This window comes from Oryctolagus cuniculus, chromosome 10 (genome assembly GCF_964237555.1).
Source record: "Oryctolagus cuniculus chromosome 10, mOryCun1.1, whole genome shotgun sequence".
NCBI classification, from domain to species: Eukaryota; Metazoa; Chordata; class Mammalia; order Lagomorpha; family Leporidae; genus Oryctolagus; species Oryctolagus cuniculus.
This window is the reverse complement of record NC_091441.1, coordinates 40206449-40223485: the sequence shown is the minus strand read 5'-3', so window position 1 is coordinate 40223485 and position 17037 is coordinate 40206449. Positions and strand designations below refer to the sequence as shown.

Genomic DNA, 17037 nt, shown 5'->3' with positions numbered 1-17037 from the left:
CAGTGCCCCTCCCTTGGTTCCTCAAGAAGGGTGGGAGGGAAGACCGTCTTCCCGCTTGCTCAGCTTCCCTCTGGCAGAGACATCCATCTCTCCTTTTCCTCTGGCGCCCAGGGACCTCTGACTCTGTCTATCCACTCTCAAACCTACTCTGACTCTCTTGCCTTGGACTCTGTCTGTCTACCCAGATGGTGAGCTCGTGGAGGGCAGGAACCCAGTCCTCTGGTCTTTCCTTCTCTACAAGCCCTCTTGATAGTGATGGGCACATAGTAGGTGCTCAGGTTCCAGATGGCAGATATCTGTGGCTCATCTGAATGCTGCATTTGTTGATCTGAGGCCTAGGGAAAGGCGCGGCATGGGGCACACTCTGCTCTGGTGGTGGTGAGAACAGGCAGTTCAGGACACACGCCTCACCACTCAGTCATTCTTGCTGTTCATCCAGCCCTTCTGATCCCCTGCTGGAAGCAGCGAGAAGGGACAGGCCTGTGAAGAACTCACTGTCTAGTTAGAGAGACCAAAGATACACCAAGTGAAAAGCCCCAGAACAGCAAACGGCAACAGATGGTTAAATGTCTTCCAGGCCTGAGGAGCTCCTCATATGAGAAAATAGAAAACAATCCAAGTTGCCTGTGATGATCTGCAAGGCGGTTAGTAGCCTTGAGGAAAGAGGGGCGCTTGGGAAGGCAGGATGCAGCGGATGGGGGAATTCTGAGAGCTGGCCGCGGCCTGTACTTAGGACAAGGAGGGAAAAAGCATCTCTGAGGTGAAATCAGAGATGCAATCTACACAGGGCTCCCCTCACAGAGGGCCCAGACCTCCACAGAGTGAGGCTAAGGGTGGAGAGGAAGGGCTGGAAGCAGGAGTCCCCTATGCTCTCTATAGAACACTCATTCTTGTGTCGTTTGGGCCAGGAGACTGACTCAGAGAGCTGCGTGACTCACCCAAAGCCGCAGTCCCACTCAGGGACAGAGTGAAAGGAGTAGGCTGTGTGGGCCTGGGATTCCCAGAGAATGTGGGGCTCATGTGCACAGTGGTACCCAGGGAAGATTTAGGAGGACAGAGCCGGGATCTGGTCCTGCAGGCAGGGGCGATGCAGCTCAGGAAGCGAGGTACCTTTCAGGTAGTGGTACTGGTTGCAGATGCCAGGCCTGGAGCAAACAGTGGGCTTTCTAGGGGTGGTGAGAAGGAGGTGGCCCCAGGGTGAGCAGGCAAGGGGCTGGTAAGTAGGCAGCCTCTGCAGGCTTCTCTACATGCCCAGGGCTTTTCTGTCCTTTAATAAATGGGGGAGGCTTAATGATTTCAAGAACAATACTTGGAGTGAGAAAGGAAGAGAAAAACCTTCCCTAGAGCCTCTCAATACTGCTTTCTGCTGCCCAGAATTGCAGGAAGGACCTCCTTGTGCTGTCCCAAACCCAAGGCAGGACTGGCCAGTGGTGCACAGCAGTTGGAGGGAGGAAGGGACTAGGAAAGAGGATGCTGTGTGTTTGGGAAAATCAAGGGCTTCCCTCAGAGGGGCCAAGCTGTCTGCAGAGACACAAGCTAGTGCCAGGACTGATAGAAGAGTGGCTTCTGAGCTCTTTTCCTTGTTGGCTGAATCTGAAGGACTTCAGTCTTGTGGGGACTCCCCTGGTCCTGGACTCTGGCACAGGATGCTTCTGTGGGTCTCTGTGTCTCTTTCTGGTCAGCTCCTGCTCCAGTCTTCCATGCCTACCTGGGGCATTGCTTCCTTTTGGCTGAGGATTCACAGACAATGGAAGGCAGTGTGAGAGGTGGAGGGGGTGAAAGGGACCCCAGGTCACAGCCAGGGGCATCCTAGGCAGTGTGGCAGGGAGGAGAGGCTGGAGGTGTGGAGAAGCTGGCAGGCAGAAGGTCTTGAGTCATCACTTTCTAGGCCTCAGCTTTCTCTTCTGTAAAATGGGGGCTGTGGGCTCACCTTCCACCCTCCTCTCCTTCCTCACAAGTGAGGTTGATGCACAGTTCTGTAAAAAAAATTATTAAGGTGAGAGAGTGGATGTTGAGGGTCTAAATGGGCAATAGAAAGATGTAGATAAGTTTGGTGAACTTGACTATACAGAGGGCTTAGGAATTTAATCCTTATCTTCTCCAAAGAATTGACATTACTTTTTTAAAAAAAAAAATATTCAGAGAGGCAGAGTTACAGACAGAGAGGGGAAGACACACACACACACACAGAGAGAGAAAGAGGTCGGTCTTCCATCCACTGGTTCACTCCCTAAATGGCCTCAATGGCCGGAGTTGTGCCTACCCAAAGCCAGGAGCCAAGAGCTTCTTCTGGGTCTCCCATGTGGGTTCAGGGACTCAGGCCATCTTCCACTACTTTCCCAGGCCACCAGCAGGGAGCTGGATTGGAAGTAGAGTAGCTGGGACCTGAACTGGTGTCCATAGGGGATGCTGGTACCACAGGCGGATGCTTAACCTACTATGCCACAACTCCAGCCCCTAATTCGCATTATTTTTTAAAAAGGCTACTGCTCAGTCCACAGAGGCAGGTGGTTTCATCCTTGTTTAGGTAAAGCTGGCAGAACCTGTATGCTGGAGGCACACCTCTTAGCTCCACATCCTGCATCTCCCTCTTGTGAGCTGCGTAACCTTGGGCAGGTGGTTTAATCTCTTTGTGGCTCAGTTTCCTCGTTCATGAAATAGGAAGAGAATCTAGAAGCTACCTTGTAGAGCTGTTGGGAAGATTAAATGAGTAAATGCAGGTAAAGTGCTTAGATCAATGTCTGGGAAGCCAATATTATCGGAGCATCACTAACAGGCCACTGGGGACTGAGGGTCTTGCTGAAGCCCCTCCCACCTTTCACAGAGCACGAGGGGCATCCCCCTCTGGCTGGGGCTGGGGCTGGGTCTGGTGCAGTGGGCATCCTTATGCCCTGCATAGCTGTTTCTCAGGGTGCTCCTTGGGTAGGTGAGGCCTGCATCATGGCCCTTCCTGGGGCCTAGCCTCTGTACAGGTATAGGCACTCCAGCTCCTTCTTACCTGAGAGGTGGTGCTGAAGCAAGTCTTTTTAATTGTGATGTTTTACTAATTAGTTTTTAATTATGTTAATTTATTGTACATGAGCCCTGAGGTTTTCAGACACTGGGCTCACTTTAGAAACTGGCATAGTAAGTTGTATTTATTACACACACAATGCTGTGGGTAAATGTCACTTGAGCATGACCATGATTTCTCTGTTGATGCTGCTGCCTGGGCACTTCTTCCTGGGCTCTCCATCTCTAACTTTCCCTGCACATCAACATGCTCAGTGTCTGTAGGCTCTGCAGGTGGTGTGAAGGGGTGAAGAGGCTGGGTGGGACCAGGGGCAGCTGGGTCTCAGGAAGATGAGACTGCAGGAGCTTTACACTGGGTCAGGCCTTTAAAGGGTTGTCACTGGGTCACCCATCAGCTGGGTGCTGAGGACAGCTCGACAAGGAGACTGGCTGCCTTACTTGGGGTGGGGAATGGGGAAGGAGGATGGAGAGGGCACACACGTAGTCAGTAGGGGCTGAAGACCACAAAGGATGGAAGGATGCAGGCTTGTGTTCCAAGAGTGTTGGGTGGCCGCGGTGGGGTGGGGTGGAAGGGCTTTGCAGTAGAGCTGGCTCTGAGGAAGTTCTCAGGGTGGGGTGTCAGTGCACAGGCACTGTCTGATGCTACGCGGAAGAGTGTAATCACCATCAAGGACCAGGACAAAGATGCCAACCAAGTCCTAAGGAAAATGGCTGCGAAAGGAGAAGCTCTCTTTGCGTCCCCTCCCACCATGCTGAGGGTGAGGGACACCACCCTGGCCCATGTCCAGTAGATCATTTCTACCGTCAAAGGTGGAGGTTGCTGCCCTTGGGAATATTTAAAAATAGACACCACAGATTTTCAAGAAAATCAGTCCCAGCTTACCCACCCCCCAATAATTTCCAAATGGCAGCTTTCTTTTACTAAGTTTCATCTTCCAAAGTTACATGCGAAGTTATAAATATATACACATACACATATATATATACACACACACACACGTCCACACATGCATATAAATATGTAGTCTCTTATTAAACAGATACATTAACATAAACTTTGCTCAAAGGGTACAATTTAAAGAAATACAGTCTATAAATACAACCAGACATTTATTGGTTAAAAAAATCTGTATATAAGACATAAATTACAAAAAGTTCATGGGAAAATAGACTGTTGAGAGGAGTATATTTTGGCCCAGAAAGTTGAAATTTGTGCATAGCTTTTGCATAATAGATATTTTCCAAGAACTGTTGAAGAGCTTCCGTTTGTGTGTGATAGGCATATGCATTACACAGAAAGAGTTTAGTTTTGGCCAGCCATCTCTGAGCCCATTTTCCCATCTGAAAACAAGGAAAACAATTCAAGAAGACTAGAAGAGGTCCTAAATGTCCACTGCCTGCCATATCCAGATAGTAGGTGTCAATCAGTTAGGATTGCTATGAGTGTCTCAAAAACAGTCAATGAAGTCTCCTCTTTCCAGGTTTGAGCCTTTGCAGAAATTAGCACTTAGAATCCTGTGATAGCTCAGGGCGGTGTCTGTGGAAGAGGACAGCTGGAGCTTCCCCTCAGTGGTCCCTCCCAGTGTTGCTGGGGAGATGTGAAGGGTCCACGTTGGGGGTCTGCTTTGGCCCCATCTGTGTTGGGGTAGGTGGATGAATTTCCAGTTGAGGGTATAGGCAAGGGGAGTCCGGGCCAGGGCGAACCCCATGCCTTTGTCCCAACAGAGCTGGTCCTCAGGCTCAGTGAGACGTTCACACTGTGGCCCACACCTCACACACCCCTTCCCTCCATGTTCAGGGCTGCCTGTGTCCACACGTCTGCACCACTCTCCTGAAGGGTGGTCAAGCAGCTGTGACTCACGCCTTGGCCCTGTGCCCTCTCGCTGAGTCACAGTATAATTGATACTTCCCTGGGACAGGTTTCTCCCCTCATGTGACCCCAGGCAGGGTCACTGGGCCTGGCTGAATCCAGACAGGGACTGGGGAGGCCTGACTGGACTGAGTCCATCCCAGGAGGGAGGTGCAGGCAGTTAGAACACAAAGGTGGCCCTGAGCCTTGTATGTGATGTCTTGAACATCTGTGAGGTCCTGTGTTTGTGGCAGAAAGGCTGGCCCAACACCCACATCAGTATCCCCACACTGGTCTCCATCAGGCTAGGCTGTCTCTCTGAACATTGCTTCTGTTGATATGAAAGCTGTGGCTTGGTCTATGGGACTCTCCTTGAAGATACCCCATGGTCTCGATGCTTCTGGGCTGAGGGTGGCTCATCTTTGTTTCCAAAATGGGTCATGGGCTTGGAAGAGCTGTGAGTATGGGGAAGAAGGTTAGACAGTGCCATCCACACATTGTACAAGGGCAGTGTCACCTCTTGGGGCCCACTTCCATGCCATCTTTGGCCCAGAAATGGAACTACCTCTTCTACTGATGACATGGGATCCCCTGGGATAAAAGCACAAGTCCTCCTGGCCTGGTGGGAGTGGGTGGGGTCAGGGTCACCTCTGCCAACCTCCTCTGTGGTAGGCAGATTGCGGGGTGGGGTCTGCAGGCCCCTAGCCAGCTATAGTCACAGCATTACTGTCCCACCATGGACAAATCAAGGCAATTACTTTTAGTTTTTGTATCCTTACCTGTAAAGTAGCATAAAACTCTCCTTCTATGCCAGAGAGGTTGCTAATGATAAGCTAAAGCTTGGAGAAACAACCACTCTATTATCAGAATTCCCCATCTCCCAGCCTCTTGCTCTTGCTCCATCCCATGTCCATGCAGTGCTATCCATGAGGCCTTTGGGCCTTGGTCACTCTCCCAGTCCCAGTTCCAAAGGGTTCCCTACTCAACTGCACCACTGCCCACTGAGGGCAGAGCCAGGTCCTGAGCATTTTGTGTCAAGAGTTGCTTCTGTGTGTGCCTATCAGGTAAGCAAGGGGCTTCCATTCAGGTTCTGAAGTGCCTAAGCTGAGACTTGAGTGTGCTCTTGCCTCATTGTTACTCCTCTCTGACTTCAGCTCCTGATTTGAGAGATGGGGAGCACAGCCCTGGTTCTACATATCTGTGGGTAGGGGTGAGGATGGAATTACTTCCCTGAGTGCAGGGTGCTGGTGTTATAGATAAGCCCCTCTTCCCACCCACCCTGTCCCTGCCTCTGCATAGCCCCCTGGCCTCAGAGCAGCCTGGACTTCACATCTATTCTCTTCCTCCTGCTTATTTCTCCCCACCACCCTTAATAGCTGCCTGGCTTTTGGCTGCAGCCTGGTATATAATAACCTGCAATTATTGTCCACTTAAGCTGTCCCCAGAGCCTTGTCTGTTGTGCTGCCCAGGCCTGCAGCAGCGGCCTACTGATTTCCCTATCAGAGTCCCGACCAATGGGAAGGGAGCCCCTGACAGGGCTGGACTGACAGCCACTGGGCAGGGCCACCACCTCCAGGGCTGCAGCTTCCCTGGAGACAGGGCCTGGTGCAGCCTGGGAGCTCACCTCTTTGGTGAGCTGTGCGCAGACTCCATGACCCTCTCTTTCTGCTTCTATGTACACATTGTCCTCATTCCAGCCCCAGTGCCTTTGTTTACCTTGTACCAGCTGCATGCACCGGCCAGTGCCTTTACAGGCTAAGTTCTTCCTCTCTGCCCCTTTATAAAGGAAGGAATCAGGATTCTACCTGCCATGCTACTGGTATCAGAGGATCAGGGAGGTTAGGTCAATTTCCTAGGGTCACATAGCCAGGAGGTGACAGCAAAAATTCAAATTAAGATTGACAGATTCCGTGACTTGCTTTGATTCTTTCAAGATTTATTTATTTATTTATTTGAAATGCAGAGTTGCAGAGAAGCAGAGGCAGAGAGAGAGAGAGAGAGAGAGAGAGAGAGAGAGAGTGTTTTGCATCCAATGGTTTATTCCCCAGTTGGCCGCAATGGCCAGAGCAGCGCCAGGAGCCAGGAGCTTCTTCTGGGTCTCCTACATGGGTGCAGGAGCCCAAGGACTTGGGCCATCTTCCACCTCTTTCCCAGGCCATAGCAGAGAGCTGAATGGGAAGTGGAACAGCAGGACTCGAGCAGGCACCCATATGGGATGCTGGCTCTGCAGGCAGTGGCTTTACCCACTATGCCTCCACGCTGGCCCCAGCTGACTTCTTTCATCCTACAGAACACATCTCCTCTCTTCCAACAAATCCTTGTCCACGCTGGCAGCTTTGCTCAGTGCCATGTCCCTTGGAAAGACCTCCCACCCCTGCAGGGAACTGACTTCCCCTGTCTGGACCCTTAGAGCCATAGCTTCAGCATCAGGTAGCCTGGGTGTACTGGGGCAGCATGATTTCTCCCACCGTTTGGTTCTCACAGTGTCTCTGCATGGACCCTGTAGCTTTTGCCATTGCTCACGGCTGGCTTTCTGGACTTGGAGTCATCTCCCCCGAACAGCTCTTCTAGAGCCCCCTCCTCGCTGCTCTTGACTAAAGGCCTGGTCCCCCAACCCCCTGCCTCATGCGGTAAACGTTTGGGTTATCCCTTCAGCACCACCCGGCTCTGATAGAAGTGACACAGATGACAACGGTGATGACAAAAGCAGATTTCCAGGTGTGAAGAAGATGCAGGTCGGCGGCACCGGCAGAATCGCAGGGTGTCTGTATTTTCACACCACTCTGAATCTAATAATTAAATGACCAGGGATGAAAGTGGGTGTCCAGATCCTGACGTCTGGTGTCCTTCTTGCTGGTTAATTTGGTGTGAGCCTGTGTCTTCTCGGTGAGTGTGTCTGTGAGTGTGCACGGAGTCCAGATCTCAGTGGTGACCGTGTGTCTGGAGAGCTTGGGGACACTGGGGCCAGGTAGATCCAGCAGCCTCCTGCACGGCCAACCAGGGAGACCCAGGGCCTGGAGTCTGAGGGAGGCTCTGAAGGATGCTGTGACCATAGGGTCCACTTGCTGCTGCCTTACTGGCAGCCAGGTTGGGGCCTGGGCTGAGCGGAGGAGGGTGGATCCCTAGGCCCAGCCCTGGTGGGTCCATGTCCATCTGGGCCCTGATTAATACCCTCCCTCCCCCTGCAGGGCTCACCCTCCCTTTGCCTGCGTGTTCTTCTCAGGCACTTGCGTTTGTCCACCCTTCAACAAAAGATCCCAGCAGAAGGCTTTGTTGGGAAACAGTTTTGGGGTATCCCGAGGCCTTCTCTGTCCCCTTAAATCATACAGGCTAAGTGGGAGGCTAGCTTGGGGGCTCTCTGGCCCCTCTGGAAAGAACCCTGCCCACCGCCCCCCCTTCTGACCTCCCGTGTTGGGGCAGAGTTTCACGCCCTCTGGCCACTTCCCCAGTCTACTGCTTCTCAGGCTGTAAACAGTCCTGTGGGTTGAGTCCCTCGCAGGATGGGACCTGTGAGGAAGGGCTGGGAAGGATCCTCAAGTAGGGACAGGGCTAATGGGGACAGTTGCCAGGACCAGCCACCTGTAGCAAACTGCAATAGAAGGACTTCAATGAGAAGGGTGAAATGCCATGACCAGCTTTTCTGCACTGCTCCTGGCACTCAAGGAGAGGAAGACTTCAAATCCGCTGGTTGAAAGGGCCTCCCGCTCTCTCTCTGCAAGGCAGGCCAGTCTGGCCTGGGCAAATCCTTCATCTTTGGAAGTTTCCTCCCCATCCCAACCTGTAGTTGAAACGGCACCTGGGGTTGGGGCAGCCTATGCGTCCTGTGTGGGGCAGAGGTCTTGGGTTGTCCTTGTGTTGTGTCCTCTGGGGCCTTGAGGGGTTCCATGGGAGTGGCAGCTGCAATCAGCATCCTGGGGTCCTGGAGCCCACCAGGCTCCGGGTGACCCTTATGCTCACAGGTGGAATCTGGATCCAGCTCCCTGTGCTTTCACTACAACTTCTGTGATGATGGCTGCTCACCCTTACTCCAGGGCTGGGGCTGAGCCTGGCTTCCAGTCCTGCTCCTGTGTATCCCACCCCAGAAGACAACCTGACAGCTCCTGGGATCTCCTTCACTGCATGCAGCTAGGATGCACAGAGACAGGAGAGGGGCAGGTCTGATTAAATCGATGCTTCTGCTTAACCCAGTCTCCCTTGACTCCTCTGGGGGGAGGCCTAGCTTCCCCTGAGCCACTCATACAGGAGCTGAGCCCAGTTGCCACAGCTTGCAGCTTTCTGTAAAAATTTGCTTTTTTCTTCTCCACTCTTTCCCATTGCTCTTTCACTCTCAGAGGGTCCCCTTCCTTGCCTTGTCTTCTCTCCCCAAGTCAGGACACGGGGCACTGGAGAATGGTTCTCTGTGAACCCAGCCAGGGCACGGCGCAAGAAAGAACAGGAGACAGCAGGCTCCATTGAGAACCTGGCAAGTCAGGTTTGGCAGAATCTACTTAAAAACATTTATAATACAGAAAAAATTTTCCTCTGGGGTGGCTTTTAAAACTAGTTTTGGACATTTGAAGAGTAAATCCTTCGCTACCTAGAAAGCTTGACAATGTAAAATGATTCATTTGTCAGATATTTAGGTTGGTTGAGATTAAGCATTTACTAGTATGCAGAAGAGATGTGACTTCAAATTGATGGGCTGTATGTGTGGCTGCTTAACTACTGCCCTCACGCGCAAGCCCACCCTTCTGTGTGTGCACGTGTGTGTGCTTGTCAGGGACATGTGTGTGTGAATACATCTTCTTTGGGGTTTAGGATCCTTTCTTTGTGCTGCTAATTCTTTTGGCCTCTGGGGGTGCTATATATATACAGATACTGAATTTGAGAAACACAGGATTTTCACTGTGGAAGGAACCGTTAGCATCTTTTAATCTATTTTTCTCATTTTACATTTTTGGCAACTAATGTTCAGAGAGGCCAAGGGACTTGCTCAGGGTCAGATGTGGATCCCAGTGTGCTCTCCTTTCTCACACTCGTACACACACACACACACACACACGGACACACTATAGTAGTAGTGCACATAGGTAGCAATGCCTCATTGCTCAGCTCTCCCCCCACCCCTTGCTTCCTGTGCCCCATCAGCCTCTCTGTCTCTTTCCTCCTCTCCTTCCTGCTCTGTGTTACTGTGCTGGGAGCTGAGGATCAGATGGCATCAGCAGTGGGGAGGCTGGCCTCTAGGGATACTGCCTCAGCAACTGGCCAGGTGAGGGCCCACCGGGCGCTGGAGAGATGGAGGCCCCGCATGTCCCCCAGCTTCCCTGTTGGTCAGCAGCCATAGGGGGCAGTGGTCTCATCCTAGGGGGAAAAGCACAGAGGGAAGGAAGGAGGCTCTGCTGCTTGGCAATATGTTTCCAGCCTGATTCTCCTCCCCAGGCTCTCTGGTAGCCGGGAGCTGATTTTTCTCACAGAGGGCAGGAATGGGGTTACCTCCGCATTGTGCTTCCCTTCTGAGCCCCTTTGCTCCACCCTGAACCCTATAGCCTCCAGCTCACAACTCCTTTAAGGAAGATGCACCTGACTTGCATTGGATCCAAAATGCACAGGAGAGTGTCCTTTCCTTCTCCAGTCCTGCTGTCCTGGAGCTGAAGTTTGGCTCTGGATTCTACACAGACTGCAGAAACGACTGCTCCGAACGATTTCATTTTCCGTACAGACATGGGATCTCAGATTTGGAATGGGCCTTCAGGGCCTTCTATTTCACACCCATTGGGGGAATCCATTCCCTAGCATCTCTGAAGTTTCTCCAGTCTGCCTAAACACTTCTAGTGATGGGGAGCTCACTCCTTCACACAAAGCCAATTCCTGGAAAAAGTCCCCCTGTTATCACGCCCTTCTCCCAGGACACCCCCTTGTCTCATTCATCTCCCCTGCCAAAGGTCTTGACATTGGCAGCTCCCCTTGCTTTCTCTTCTCCTTTGGGTCTCGTCTGTTTTGTAAAATGGCTCTTAAATCTGGCTTTCTGCTGCCTCCCTATACTGAAGTTATTTTTACTAGCCGCTGGCGGCTTCCTAATGTCCAAATCCAGTAGCCACTTCTACTCTCCTTGCTGTTAGCCACTTCCTCTTCGATAGCTCATCCTTCTTGCTTTGTTCACCTGCTATTTCTCACCCTTCACCCTGGGTCCTTTCCCCATGTAATGTTTAAGGGGTGTGGCTGCCCTGGCCTCAGCCTTGAAATTCTCTTCTTCTCAGGCCTCACAGTCTCCCAGGGCCACCACATGCTTGCACAAGGTGGCAGTTCTCCCTGCACTGATGATGCCCGTTGAGCTTGTCCAGTCACCTCTTGTTACTGAACCTTGGCCCCTTATTTACACTTTCTAGAAGACTCTCAGTCTCAGAGTTTCTGTCTTCCCAAGAGAACCAGAATAGCCCCTACTCAAAGTCCCCTTTTGGTGAGTGGTCCTTTATTCACCTGGGAATCTCAGCCAAGGCAGGAGTTATCCCTGACCACGTCCCCTCCAGTCCTGGTAGCTCTACCACTTCCTCACCTCCTGACCACCAGCCCTCATTCTCCCCACTCCCACTCTTGCCCACTGATTTTCTATCTTTGTCTCTGCCTTCTCTGACCCTTTCCATTTCATTCTGAGCACAGAACAAACTTTCTGACATGTAGATCTGGTCTTGCCAGCTCCCTCTTTAAATGCCTTCTATGGCTTCTTGGTAGTCCAGGGCAGAGCCCACTCTCAATGGCTTGGTGTCCTAGGATCCTCGTAAATCACTCATCCCAACCTTTCCTTTCCTAGAGCTACTCCCTATCACCTCCTCCTTCCCTGTGTCTAGCACACCCTGGCCCCAGCTCCTCATTCTCTCTGTCCACACCCCAATTATACCTCTCTGCCTGTTCTCTTCCTGGGTCCTGTCCTCTTTCTGTTGCCAACTCATGGCTGCTCAGATTTCAGTCCTATGCGTCATCCTCACTGCTGCAGGACGCCTTTCTTGCCTGACCACACAGAGTATTGCACACCCCTGAGGTACCCTGCACTTTGGGGAGAGCCATTTGCACAATTGCAATTGTTTGATGAATGGCTTGTTGATTGCTCCCTTTTCCTCCTCCTCTGTAGACTCCAAGCTCCTTGAGGCACAGCTATGCCTTCCTTGGTCAACTCTGTTTCCCCAGGGCTTATGGCACCCTATGACGGGAGAGCCTCAAGGGTCAGTTTCTAAGTGGGCAATAGGTGCTGAGGGCTGTTCCTACCATGATGGTGACTTGGTCACCTTTTGTGTTCAGGGAGATTGGGTGGGCAGCTTCATGCAGGGTGGAGCAGAGGTACATGGTATTAGAGACCAGGGCACTGGCAGTAGTGTAGGCGTGAGATGTGTTTTCTGCTCCTCTCCCAATGTGCTCCGGATGGAGAGTCCAGGAGATGGAGTTGTTCATGCCTAATTGAAAAGGAACTGAATCCAGATCTGGGTTTATAATAAGCTCACCCCATAACTGTGACTTGACTCTGGCTGATGGTGGGGAGTGTTTCTCTTGCTTTCTTCTTTCCTTGGCCCCCATCTCTTCATCCTCCAAGGGTTGTCTCCAGGAGGAGAGCTCTCTGTTCTGATTTGATTAGCTGGTAGTTGTTGATGTCGATGTTAGTGTCTATAACACATTTGTGACTTTTTCACATCTTGTGCAACCAGAAGGGCACAAAAAGTGGCTTGGTGTGTGAGGTTCAGATTGGTGAAACTTGTTTCCCCAGCTCTGCTCTGTGATAGGAACAGACAGAACCCTCTCCTGGCTGCGGCTCCCCCAACCTGTGCCCTCCAGCACAGCGACAAGCAGGGGTGTGCTTTCTTGCTCTTTGTTATACTGGGTTCTGCCCCATCTCTCCAAAGCAATCTTATAAATCATTGATGAGAATATTTCTATTTTTGTCTTAAATATCCTAGCCAAGAAAGCCTTATGAATACTTTCCAAATCAAGTGCTGGCATTGCATGATGCTTCCTCATTGATGGCAGGCCCATTTCATTGTTTTTTCAATTCTTGGCTCTGTCATTCAGGGTGGCATTGCCAAGTCTCAGCCTGGGGGTGTGGGGAGAGGGCTGACCCTGGTACGGAGCCCTGGGAGGCTTCCCTTGCTTGGGCAGGAGCTCACTTCCTCCCTCCTCCTTGTCACTTTCAGGCAACCCTCCATCTCTGAACCTTGACTTGTTGCAGATGACTGACACTTTGTCTCCTCTCGCCACCCATCCTGCCCCCGCACTCCCTTCCCTCTGTCCCGACTGTCACCCGTTCTGTGCCCAGGTGTTCAGCTCACCTGAATGTCCATGTCCATGTGCAAGTGTAGAGTCTGAGTTCATGCATTATGTCCCAAGCCTTGTGGGCTCATGAGGACAACATCCTCATTCACTACGGTATCCTGAGTCCTGGGCTAGGACTTGGCTCATGGCAAGCACTCAGTAAATACTGGATGAATAAATGGACTGAGAAATACATGAATAAATGAAAGGCCTGAAGGATTGGGTGCCTGGCAGGCTGGGTTTCCACCATCTCTGGCACCCATTTGAACTTGAAGAAAATCAATGCAGAGCTCTTTTGGAGGCTTGGAAATCACCCCCTCCTGAGAATGTGGGATAGGTGAAATGGGTCTTTCCTGAGGATCCTCAAGTTGTTTGGATTTTTAAAAAAGATTTATTGATTTATTTGAAAGGCAGAGTTACAGAGAGGTAGAGGCAGAGGCATATATATATATATATATATATATATATATATATATGTAGAGAGAGAGAGAGAGAGAGAGAGAGAGAGAGATTATTCACTTCCCAGATGGCTGCAACGACTGGAGCTGTGCCAATCTCAAGCCAGGAGCCAGGAGCCAGGAGCTTCCTCTGGGTCTCCCACACGGGTACAGGGGCCCAAGGACTTGGGCCATCTTCTACTGCTTTTCCAGTCCATAGCAAATAGCTGGATCAGAAGTGGAGCAACTGGGACTCAAACCAGCACCCATATGGGGTGCTGGCACTGTAGGCGGTGGCTTTACCCGCTATGCCACAGCACTGCCCCTGAATTTTTCTTTTACTTTAACTCTTCCTCAGCATTCATGTTAATGCTTCATGCTATCTGGGGCCAACACTGTGGTGCAGCAGAGTAAGATAGTTCCTGTGATGCCTGCATCCTCTATCAGAGCACTGGTTCAAGTCCTGGGCACTCAGCTTCCAATCCAGCTCCTGCTAATGTGCCTGGGAAAGCAGTGGATGATGGCCCAAGAGCTTGGGCCCCTGCCACCCACATTGGAGACCTGGATTGAGTTCCAGGATCCTGGTTTCAGCCCAGCCCTGCACTGGCCATGGCATCTATAACCAGCAGATGGAAGATCCCCCACCTCTCTCTCCCCCCACCCTGTGCCAATCTGCCTTTCAAATAAATAAATAGGTCTTAAAAATAATTCATGTCACCTGTCTCTTGCTTCTGAATTGTTTAGCTTGGTGCTTGGATTCCTGACCAGAGCAGAAACATCTGGAAGGAGAAACTGTGTTTACTCTGCAACTCAACTGCAAGACTCAATACAGCAGGTGTTTAATAAGTGCTTCCTGACTGGCTGGCTGAATGGGTCTCAAGCCCAACGTCCACTTTTATTCTTAACATTAGAGATTAGGATCTCAGCTCAAGAGGAAGTGATCAGTATATTTTCCATCCTTTTTATCATAACTTGCATAGCCCTTATCTGACAGCACAAAGTATTAGGGATTTACCTAGTTATTTAATTCCATTGTTGTGCAGTAGGAAAAAGTTAGCTAACTCCAAATCAGTTAGGAGACCGGATGATTTTTAGTATATCTTTGCAATAATTAGATGCTCCTGAGAATTCGTTCCTTGATATTTTGATGATTGTTTCAATCACATACCTTCCTCTTTGGGGTTTACATAACAAAAGGAAGTGATAATCCTTGGAGTCTGGAGGTGTTCTTCTTCCCAGTACAGACTGGATAAAAACTCACAGTAACTAATGATGGACTAGCTGCCACTGATGCCACACTCACTGTCCCTGAGGAGCTTAGAATGCGGGGGAGGCAGATGTAGGCCTGTGGTTCAAGGCCAAATGTTGTCAATATTTGGGCACACAGAGAAGGATGAAGTTGGTTCTCATCAGGAGGCTGATGAGTACCTCTTGCTGAAGTCAGCACTTGGACTAAGTGTTGGAGGAGAAGGCTCATCTCACAAGGCAGGACTGTGCCTGATGCCTTGCGGTCCTCTTCCAGGTCTGTTGGCAGCTACCCTGGGTGGAGGGAATGAGGAATACACAGGAGTGGGAGGGCAAGGCTCATTGGGATGCAGTGAGTCGTGTTCTGGGTCTGAAGCGAAAGCCCAGGTTGGCTGAGCCAGTGGCTGGGGACACGTGTGGCTGACTGGTTGGCTGGGAGTGTGAAAGATCTTGCATTAGGCGGAGGACTCAGTCAGAAAGTGTTGAGAATCCCTGGATGTACTGGAGCTGGGTCACGACAGGTTGGAGCTGTGCTTCACCCAGTCAGGCTGATGTTGGCAAGAGGGCTATTGGCGAGGGGGGTGGGAACACAGGGAATCAGTCCTTGGCAGGCAGTTGAGATGATTGGGTGGGGGTCATCAGGGTCATGAACTCTGGCAATAGGCACTAGCTGTGGGGGGCAGGAGGGCTTTGTGGGGGACAGTTCAAGACTGAAGGCTGCCTCCAGGGGTGGTTTGCTCTGGGAATTTCTCTTTCATCACCCTTAATTCCATAATGTCAGTCCCTGTAGGAATCTGGCACCTGCATCTCCCACCCCACGGAGACAGGGCTCTCACTTGGAGGGAGGATTGACTTTAGGCAGGTGTGCATATATGTGAATTTATCAAGCTCCTTATTTGTTTCTCAGTTGTTATTTAATGCCATCCTGGGGTCCAAAAGACTTTGGGGGACATACTTGGCTGTGGGTAAATGTATTTCCACCAAATGTGGCCTGCAGTTCAGCCTGATTTCTTACCCAACAGCACAGGGATTGAGAGAAAGAGCTTGGGAACCGACAACCTGGGTTTAAATCCCAGATTTTGTGCTCAGCTGCATGACAGCAGCACGTCACTTGCCTGCTCAGAGCCCCAGGGTCCACACTGTGCAGTGGGGATGAGCATGACCACCTCCTAGTTTTGCTGTATGGACTAATGTTGAGTGTAGCACCTGCGTACAGGAGGCATCCAAATGGACAGTCGCTATCATTAAGACTCCTTCACTCACTGTCACGATTACTCCCTCAGAGGTCAGAGGTCAGGGAAGGGTCTCTGCTCATGGCAGCCCTATGTTTCCTAAGCCCTCTCCAGCTTATCCTGGCTGTGGCCGCTTTACTGACTTGATAAAGAGGCACACATGGTCTCCTGAGGCATGCCTTCCTGTCTGGTTCCTGATGTTTTCCTGCATCAAATCCTGCCTGATTTTTTTTCAAAGATTTATTTATTTATTTGAAAGGTAGAGTCTCTCTCTCTCTCTCTCTCTCTCTCTCTCTCTCTCTCTCTCTCACACACACACACACACACACAACCACACCCCGTTTCCATCCACTAATTTATTCCCCAAATGCCTGCAATACTCAGGGCCAGGCTGAAGCCAGGAGCCAGGAATTCCATCCTGGTCTCCCATGTGGGTGACAGTGGCCCAAGTACTTGGACCATCCTCTGCTACCTTCTCAGGTATATTCATAAGAAGCTGGATCAAAAGAAGCAGAGCAGCTGGGACTTGAACCAATGCTCCAATATGGGCTGGCGTGATTGCAAGCAGTGGCTTAACCTGCTGTGCCACAATGCTAGCTCCATATCCTGCCCATTTTGACAAGCTGGCATGGTGGGTGATAAAGGTGCTTGCATTTCCATTTAGGACCAGTTCATTAGTTGCATCCTGTGAAGGCCAAACAGATAAAACAGGGCATGACTCCTAGCCTCAGAGGATTGCTTGGGGAGAGGGGAGGTATGGGCCCTTGCAGAGACCAACACAGAACAATGGGGCAGGCTGACAGGAGAGTACCAAACTTGGGAGCGGCCCAGGCCAGGTTTTGTGCAGTCAAGAAGGGGCAGGAGGCTCCTGGGACACAAGGAATGGAAGTGGCCAGAGGGGAGGACTGGTCACTAGGGAGCACAGTAGATAAAGGATATCACAAGTGGCTCAATCAAGCCAGACTGAGAAGTTTCTGATGGGGCATCT

At 51.0% G+C, this 17037-nt stretch overlaps 1 long non-coding RNA gene across 2 annotated transcripts in view; it reads left to right on the top strand.

Moving 5' to 3' along the window:
* LOC103349325 (uncharacterized) overlaps positions 1–17037 on the top strand; it is a 174318-nt gene that overhangs the window by 3447 nt on the left and 153834 nt on the right. The window lies entirely within an intron of this gene.